This window comes from Procambarus clarkii, chromosome 5, assembly GCF_040958095.1.
Source record: "Procambarus clarkii isolate CNS0578487 chromosome 5, FALCON_Pclarkii_2.0, whole genome shotgun sequence".
Taxonomy (NCBI): domain Eukaryota; kingdom Metazoa; phylum Arthropoda; class Malacostraca; order Decapoda; family Cambaridae; genus Procambarus; species Procambarus clarkii.
In genome coordinates, this window is record NC_091154.1 from 6849658 (window position 1) to 6859383 (window position 9726).

The 9726-nt window shown below is 38.6% G+C and overlaps 1 pseudogene; it reads left to right on the top strand.

Moving 5' to 3' along the window:
- The first annotated feature begins 5704 nt into the window (after window positions 1-5704).
- On the top strand, window positions 5705-5785 carry LOC123767099 (U4 spliceosomal RNA; annotated as a pseudogene).
- The last annotated feature ends 3941 nt before the right edge of the window (window positions 5786-9726 follow it).

The window sequence follows — 9726 nt, forward strand, 5'->3', positions numbered from 1 at the left end:
TGCTTGTAGACTCCAAGGAGTCGCACTTTCATTTTGCATGTCATGTTCTCTGGCAATGGCTGGGATTGTCAGGAAAACCTGGAGTGGAGAGTGGTTTGCCGGCAGCCGTGTGGGAACACAGCTTGCCAGCAAGGTGTGACTGTCCCGTCCGTTAAGTGATGGAAAGAATTTTGTTAAATAGGCTACTCTACCTTGTAGGAGATAACATGGCCACTAACCTCTTTAGTTTTATCTTAAGCAAAAGTACTGCGGACTGTCTCTTAAAGTGATTGTCTAATGTGGATGACAATTGTAGAGTTTTTGTTGACCTACAAGGAGCATTTGATAAAGCCAATAGGGAAGTAATCATATACGAATTAGCCAGTCTGGGAATAACAGGGAGATTGCTACATTGGATACGAGATTATCTACAAGGCAGAACAGGTCAGGTGTATTACCATGGATACATGTCTGAGGAAAGGAGGATTCAGTTAGGTACTCCCCAAGGGGGAGTTTTAAGTTCCACCTTATTCGATGTATTAATGAACAGATTAGCATCAGGGATATATCCTCCAGGGGTCACGACGATCATATATGCTGATGACATTCTTATACAAGGCACTTCTGGGAACAAAATTCAAACTGCTCTTAATATATTTGTTACAATCTGTCACAAGTTAGGGCTAGTTATATATGCAGACAAAACCAAATATGAGTATAGGAAACGAAGAAATATAACACTTACTCTAAATGGTGTGGAACTGAGCCGTGTTCAGAAGTACAAGTATCTGGACATGTATGTTGAATATACATGTGAGAGTAGAGATGTTGAAATAAATCATATCAACACCTTGTGTAAAGCCCGTCTGCATCCTCTAATAGCACTGGCTTTTTCTGGTAAAGGTGTTGGGTACCTATCTTGCGGATGATATACATAAGCACTGTTCGGTCCCTGATAGACTACGTAGCACCCGTTTTGTCTTACACAGGGCAAGGCAGAATTTTAAAAAATAGAACTGATACAGAACGAGGCTATAAGGATTATTCTTGGATGTCAATCAACAAGAAACATGAATATTACAAGAAATTTAGGATTGGCCTAGTTACAAAGGAAGTAGTTAAAAGGTACTCATCAATGTTTATCAGTGTCATAAGAAAAGCAAAACTTTCCATATTATGAGAATAGATTCAAAGAAGGAAAAGGCAACATGAAAAGCACATGGAAAACCATCTCTAATATCCTAGGAACTAACAACACTCCCACAACCAGATAACACTCTCTAAGGATGGCTTTACACCGTCAAATGATTTAGAAATGGCAAAAGAATTTAATAGCTTTTCATCGGTTGGTGCTAACCTTGCCAGAAAAATGCCACAGACTCAGACACATATCAACACATATCTCTCAGGCAGCTATCCAAACTCTCTTCTCCTTTCACCAGTCAGCCCGACAGATGTTGTGTCCATCAAACACTCACTAAAAACCAAAGTTGGGAACATTAGTGAAATCCCATCCATTGTATACAAGAGCGCCTCCCATGCCCTTGCCCCACCCATAGCTCTGCTGCTCAACAAATCTCTAGAGTGTCATAACTTCCCTGATATCCTTAAAAACGCAAGAGTAACGCCAGTTCATAAAGGAGGTAATCCGGCAGACATAAACAATTATAGACTAATATCAAACCTACCCATACTATCAAAAATATTTGAAAAAATTATCTACAAACAGCTCTACTCCTACCTCGTAAAATTCGACATACTCAGCCCATGTCAGAGTGGCTTCCGCTTCCAAAAGAGTACTAACGATGTAATTATTAGACTCTGATATAATCTACTCAGCCCTTGACAAAAATGAGTTTCCGATTGGACTCTTCATTGACCTGAGAAAGGCCTTTGATTCTGTTAATCACAACTACCTCTTATGTAAACTCCATCATTATGGAATCCGAGGTCTTGCCGTGGACTATATTCGATCCTATCTTAGTGATAGACACCAATGTGTAGCCATCTATGATATAACCTCTCCCACTCAACCAATAACCGTTGGAGTGCCACAGGGCAGCATCTTGGAACCTCTCCTATTTCTTATATAAATCAATGATCTGCCTAATGTATCTAACATTCTTAAACCTATATTGTTTGCTGATGATACTACCCTCATCTACTCAGACCTCAACCCACACACACTAAATAATGTTGTGAACAATGAATTAAAAAAAAAACACTTATGGATGTCAACCAACAAACTAACACTAAACATAAAAAAGACCTACTACATATTATTTGGAAGCAAATCAACGAATGCAATTCAGCTTCAGATAGACAATGTTAACATTAGTAATAAAAAGGATGGAAAGTTTCTTGGCCTATTCCTAGACAAGAGACTCAACTTCAGCACCCACATACAACACATAACTAAGAAAGTCTCTAAAACAGTTGGTATACTTTCCAAAATCAGATATTATGTACCTAACTCTGCTCTCATCTCACTATATTATGCACTAATCTGTCCCTATCTTAATTATGGTATCTGTGCATGGGTTTCAACCACTGCAAATCACCTCAAGTCCATCATCACCCAGCACAAATCTGCTATCAGAATAATAACAAACTCTGCTTTCAGACAACACTCAGCTCCCTTGTTTAACTCCCTAAACATGCTAAACATAAAACTCACTCCACACATTCACTTGTGTCAATTTACATTAACAAAACTCTGTTCTTCAATGCAAACCATTATCTGGACAGATGTAATAGGACCCATTATCACCACACCAGAAATAAATATATCCTTGATATCCCCAGAGTCAAACTTAATCTGTGTAAACACTCTATGCAAATAAAGGGACCTAGTCTATGGAACTCACTCCCTAGTGAATTGAAAAGCTGTCCAACTTTTGCCTCATTCAAAAAAATACTAAAAGGTACCTAATTTCATCTTCATAGTTTCCTACCTTGTGCTGTAGAATTGCACTGTATCTAGTGCTACCCAATCTCCCAATCTTTATGTACCTAATCCAAACAACTTTACCATTATGATCATTGCTGTCTTCTTATATATGATATTAATATGCTGTATTATGCCTGTTAATCTTGGACAAAATAACCAATCAAGCTGTCAATGCGATTAATCAGAGCTACCGATGTGCTGTAATATACCTGCTATTCAATTTCTTTCTTTATTATGCACCCCATACCCATCGGGTGGGTGGTGGTGTAAATGATTACAGAGGCACATAATCGGTTCAGGAACTGAATCCTCTAGTTCGTTTAGCTAAGCAAATAAAAATTTTTGACGCTAGTTACAAAATTATTAATGTTATATATACATGTACACATTCTCACACATACATGTACATATATATATATATATATATATATATATATATATATATATATATATATATATATATATATATATATATATATATATATACGTATACATATATACATACACATACATATTTGATCACCCACACAAATACACACATCAATAATCTTTTGTGTCACAAGTGATCAACAAGAGGCTCACAACAGTCACTATACAAGGTACTTTACATCTATGGTGAGTCACACAGTTACTAGTCTTGCTCCACACCCACCCAACTGGGCGGCAGCTTTACAGTCATGTGCTCCACACCCACCCAACTGGGCGGCAGCTTTACAGTCATGTGCTCCACACCCACCCAACTGGGCGGCAGCTTTACAGTCATGTGCTCCACACCCACCCAACTGGGCGGCAGCTTTACAGTCATGTGCTCCACACCTACCCAACTGGGCGGCAGCTTTACAGTCATGTGCTCCACACCCACCCAACTGGGCGGCAGCTTTACAGTCATGTGCTCCACACCCACCCAACTGGGCGGCAGCTTTACAGTCATGTGCATGCATTACCTACAGTAAGCAAATTTTGGATACTTCGCTAAGATTTCGGGCAACACATCATTGAATGAAGTACTTACACATTTCTTGGACACTATTGATAGTGTTATCTCTAAATTCCGCGATTTTTTCACATTCCATTATATAATGACGCAAAGTATGCGAATAGTTCTGCTGACAGAGTTTATACCTACTAATCTCTCTCGTTTTTTTTTCTTACAATGTACCAGTTATCATTTTATAAATTCTGCTAGAATTTACTTACTTAAAATTGCCCGAAATGTTGTGTGTACAAGAATTTACAAGGCTTTACACGAATATAAATACCATGATATGTATCCTCACAAACTAAAAGTACCTTCTGGTATATAAATATGTACAATAAAATAAATCAATAAAATAAAATATTACATGTTTAAAGAAAGAGATGTATATGTTTACCTCTCAGAACGTTCGGTAATATGTTTATTGTTTGTGATGTGTGTTTATATATGTTTGAACACGTTGTACTGAACAGGGTAAGAATAGTTTGAGCTACCTCATCCCTTCGTGTGTATTTTACCTCAATAAATGTTTTTCAATTTCAACCTACCGTGTACACACACATATATTGATAAGTTAGTCATCATTTACGTGAAAGAAAACGTTCCAAGAAATTACTATACCACCTGTGTATCGAACCCGGGATCCCCGATTGAAAGTTGAGAAGATAGCCACAATAACAGTTGTACGTTAACGCCTTAACAACATTTGCTCAAACACAAAAGGATGTTGGACTGTGTTGTGATGTGTTGGTTTGTATTATTAGGAGGGAACTTAAGCACTTTACACTCACCTTCACAAGACTATACACTAACACACATGCAGGAAGTCCTTGTATTTACCATACCATTGCTGGAAAGTCGGGGCTTAGAGCTGAAGCTCGACCATGTATGGTAGTCTTGTAATTATAATTGTGAACTTTATAATTGTCATTGATGACAGATATATAGGTTCAATCACGTCTGCTCTATTTAGGAAATATTAACAATATTTAAGTGTAATTAATAATAATTTCAAACAAATCAATGACTTTAAAATAATATATATTATTTTTTTATAAATTGAATTTGGAAACATTAAAAGAATTAATTTATTTTTTCAAAAATACTAATATAATTAGTTCGTATCTCTTAAAAAATAGTAAATATATTTATGTAGTATTTCTGGTTGCAACTTAGTTCTAATTTACCTTGAATTTATCTTGAGATTATTTTTGAAATCAGCAACATCGCTGATTTATATTATCATATTCCAATGTTGTTGTATTAAGTCTCACGAGCATCTTACTGAGAGTTCTGTCAAGGGAACTGAGCTGACATCCGAGGGGTAACTATACCAGCGGTAAATGTGTCCCTGAAGATGCCAAAGGCTCACAATTACAACACAACACACCAACAACGTCACATTCCACAACATTATATCGAGCACATGAACAACCACAACAGTCTCGTTGATCTTCCACCACCCCTCATGTATACATCCAACACGGATCACAAACACACCATTAACACAATAAACACATCACAAAACAGCCCAACCATTCCCATCTGGGTATAATAACATCGTTTTTGTGTTTGAATCAATGTTAACATGAATTTACCTGATGGCCACTTTCTCTCTTTAAGTTGTACCTTCCTTTAGGGTTTACTACTTTCCTAACTTGAGGACCACTAGGGTTAGTGGCCCTTAAGCGTAAAATAAACAAAACAAAAAATAACAGTTAATCATCTACCGGTTACAAAATATATATTGGTTAGTGAGCAGTCTTCTATTATATTTATATTTTATTAATAAGGAGACAAGCTTTGCGCAGTGGCAGTATCGTAACCAATGAGGTACATCCGAGGTGCGATTATTGCTAGTTGAAAACTTTTAGCAAGTAGACAAATATAGAACAGTGTTTCAGAAGAGAGTAACACAAGAGCCACCAGACGGCTCCAGGCTACACCAGGTGTACTCGCCTAGTTGTACTTACCTAGTTGTGCTTGCGGGGGTTGAGCTTTCGCTCTTTGGTCCCGCCTCTCAACTGTCAATCAACTGGTGTACAGGTTCCTGAGCCTATTGGGCTCAATCATATCTACACTTGAAACTGTGTATGGAGTCAGCCTACACCAAATCACTGTCTAATGCATTCTATCTGTTAACTACTCTGACACTGAAAAAGTTCTTTCTAACGTCCCAGTGGCTCATTTGGGTACCCAGTTTCCACCTGTGTCCCCTTGTTTGCGTACCACCCGTGTTAAACAGTTTATCTTTATCTACCCTGTCAATTCCTCTGAGAATTTCGTAGGTAGTGATCATGTCTCCTCTTACTCTTCTGTCTTTCAGAGTCTTGAGTTACATTTCCCGCAGCCTGCCCTCGTAACTCATGCCTCTTATCTCTAGGACTAGCTTAGGTGGCATACCTCTATACTTTTTCAAGCCTTGTGCTTGACAAAGCGTGTTAACAAGGAAGCCTTCAGGCATGTTAATATATATATATATATATATATATATATATATATATATATATATATATATATATATATATATATATATATATATATATATATATATATATATATATATATATATATAAATGGGGACGAAGCACATAAGAACATAAGAATAAAGGTAACTGTAGAAGGCCTATTGGCCCATACGAGGCAGCTCCTATCCCAAAGATTAATCAGGTGTAATTGGCCTGTTATGTTGAACAGTGTCTTATGTGTTGGCATCGTTATGTTCCGGTCTTGTCCTTACTCTCATGGTGGGTAGAGTAAATAGTTCCGTGATTTGGGTGTACATAGTAGGTTGTTCTACCTACCCACCATGTTCTTGAAGCAATTCACACAAGAATAGAACAACCTACAATGAACAATTGTACGTTAACATCTTAATAACATTCACTCAAACACAAATGAATGTTGGGATATATTGTTTTGTATGGTTTAAATTGGAACTTAAAGCACTTTACACTCACCTTCACAAGACAATACAATAACACACATGTAGGAAGTCATTGTGTTTACCACACTATTGCTGGAAAATTGGGGCTTAGAGCTAAAGCACGACCATGTGTGATAGACTAATAATGGTCCGTGAAAACGTATTAAACTTCGTAATCTCATTTCAGCTGCATTTATTAATTATAATAATTGATAAGATATTGAAATTATTAGTATTAAAATTAAAAAATATATTTTACAATATCTTTTGAGAAAATTATTACATATAGTTCATAAAATTAATGAAGCTAATATTATTTAAAATTACGAAAATAGTTGCATATAAATCTGTAATATATACAAATAGAATAAAAATATTTATGTCGGATCCACGTTGCAAAAGTCTTATTTACATATTGTAATTTTTTAGTGAATTAATTTTTTTAAGTCTGCTTTAAAGCAGACAATAACAAGGGAGTAACAATTCTGACCTCACTCAAGCAACGTCTCATTGGCATGTCAGGCTCACCGGTACGTCGTTAGAGCATGGCTCTTCGTGATGGTAGGTACAGTTTACATGAAGTATTCATCCTCTCGATGACTGCGCGAGTACAAATATTGGGAGACTCGTTTATGTTGAAAATGATAAGAGTTTCAAAAGTATTTGTTGCGCTGTACTGGTGATAGAGGAAGACTTGCCGCACTGTAGGGCGGGGTGTTGTGTTTATGGTGTCAGCTGATCCTTGGTACTGCGACGAGGCAGTTGTTTTCTGTGTTTCGCTGATGGTGGCGCCAGGTATAAATGTGGCGCGGGTCAGATGTGACCCAATTTGTTGGTCGACTGGAGATATTTAGCCAGTGTTTTGACTGTTTTATATTTTTCCTGTAACAAGAGGTCACCTTCTCTTAATAATATATGCTCAATGGTAAAGGGAATTTTAAGGGCGATTAGGTATTTATTTGAAGTTTACTCTAGCACTATGTTGTCAGGAACAGTGAAGGAGAGAGTGTTCGTTAATGTGTGTTCTGTACTTAAGAGCTGTGTGCTGCCAGTTTGGTGCGTCCCAGCCTTAATCTGGTCATCTTATCTTGAGATGATTTCGGGGCTTTAGTGTCCCCGCGGCCCGGTCCTCGACCAGGCCTCCACAGAAGCAGCCCGTGACAGCTGACTAACACCCAGGTACCTATTTTACTGCTAGGTAACAGGGGCATAGGGTGAAAGAAACTCTGCCTATTGTTTCTCGCCGGCGCCCGGGATCGAACCCGGGACCACAGAATCACAAGTCCAGTGTGCTATCCGCTCGGCAGACCGGCTCCCATCATCGTTACATCAATTTCTCTGCTTTTATACCTGACATGTTTCCAAGTTTCCCATTTCATTTTAATGGACCCATAGTACAAAGGTGAGCCTAGCGTTTTCCATTTCATTACAAAATCTTGGGTGATGGTATCTTTGAAGACTCCTTTATGTTCAACATAAGGAATTGGATGACGGGTAATGTAAGGTGTGTTGTGCATCGTTTTGGCTAGTTGATCTACAGGTTCATTATGGAGTATACCACAACGCGCTGGGTCCCATTGGATAGAAATGCCATAACCGTTCAATCGATTTTCATGAATAAGTTGAAGGCATGGGTAAACAAACTTTTTGCACGTTGAGGAAGAGTACGTAATTGCTAAAATCCACTCTTGGAGTCACTAAAGATTGTATATATCCCAACTGGTAATGTTGTGCTTATTTAGAGAGCTTGGTTTCAGGCAAGGTTTAAGGCTAAAATTCAGCTGTGAAAATTGATAGTTGATTTAGTAACCGCCATCCTTGCTTGAGATGGTATTACGGGATCCATACAGCGATAGTGACCGAGGGAGAGTTGTTCATAAGGATGCGAGATCCATCTATATTAGGTAGCCATTCGCTGTGGTATTAGGTAGCCATTCGCTGTGGTATTAGGTAGCCATTTTTCAATATTAAAACAAAGACTGAGGCTATGGCAGAGTTTGGTGCAGACTTTGAAGTAATGTAACTCCTCGATAAAAGCCTAACGTGTATGAATAAACTCTGGCGTTACCTGTGGCAGGTGGCTACAGGTGATGCATCGCCCAATCCTGAGCACTCCAGGTGCAAACTCTGTGAGCAGGAACTGCGGCATGATCTCCCGCACTACATCACCGAATGCCCAGTTATTAGACCTTTCATACCAGTTGACATGAGGTACCTGGAGCTTTGCAATTACTTTATTCATTCTCGTATTCTTGAAGATATCCTCACAGTGTACCCAAAATTGGCCAGTGCAGGCTATTAAACATATGGCCCTGTATGACTAACCATCCTGCGAGATGGGGACTTTTATTATCACTGCTGCCTTATTCACTCTTGTTTTGATGATATCCTCATAATGCATCCGGAGTCTGCCAGTGAAGACTACTTATCACATGCCTCTGTATGACTAACCATCCTGTGTGATGGGGATTTTTTAGCATCACGTAGCTAGCTTTTTGACACACTGTACTCCCCTTCATATAGTCTAGGGTAGCTGCACAAATGCAGATGTACCTAATGTATTAATAAAAAAAAAATGGCTTCTACCCATAGCCCGTGTCTTCTTGCCCCGCTCCTGTGCCAGGTAAGTTACGGGCTCACCATAGCCCGTGCTACATAGAACTTGTTCCGAGTAGCTGAATCTATAACAACAACAACAACAACAAAAAAGCAAACCACAGCAAAGCTTCTGTGCCAGGTAAGTCCACTACGGGCTCACCATAGCCCGTGCTACTTGCCCCGCTCCTGTGCCAGGTAAGTTCCGGGCTCTCCATAGCCCATGCTACTTGGAACTTGTTCCGAGTAGCTGAATCTATAACAATCTATAACAACGAATAGCAAACGGTACAATTTCCA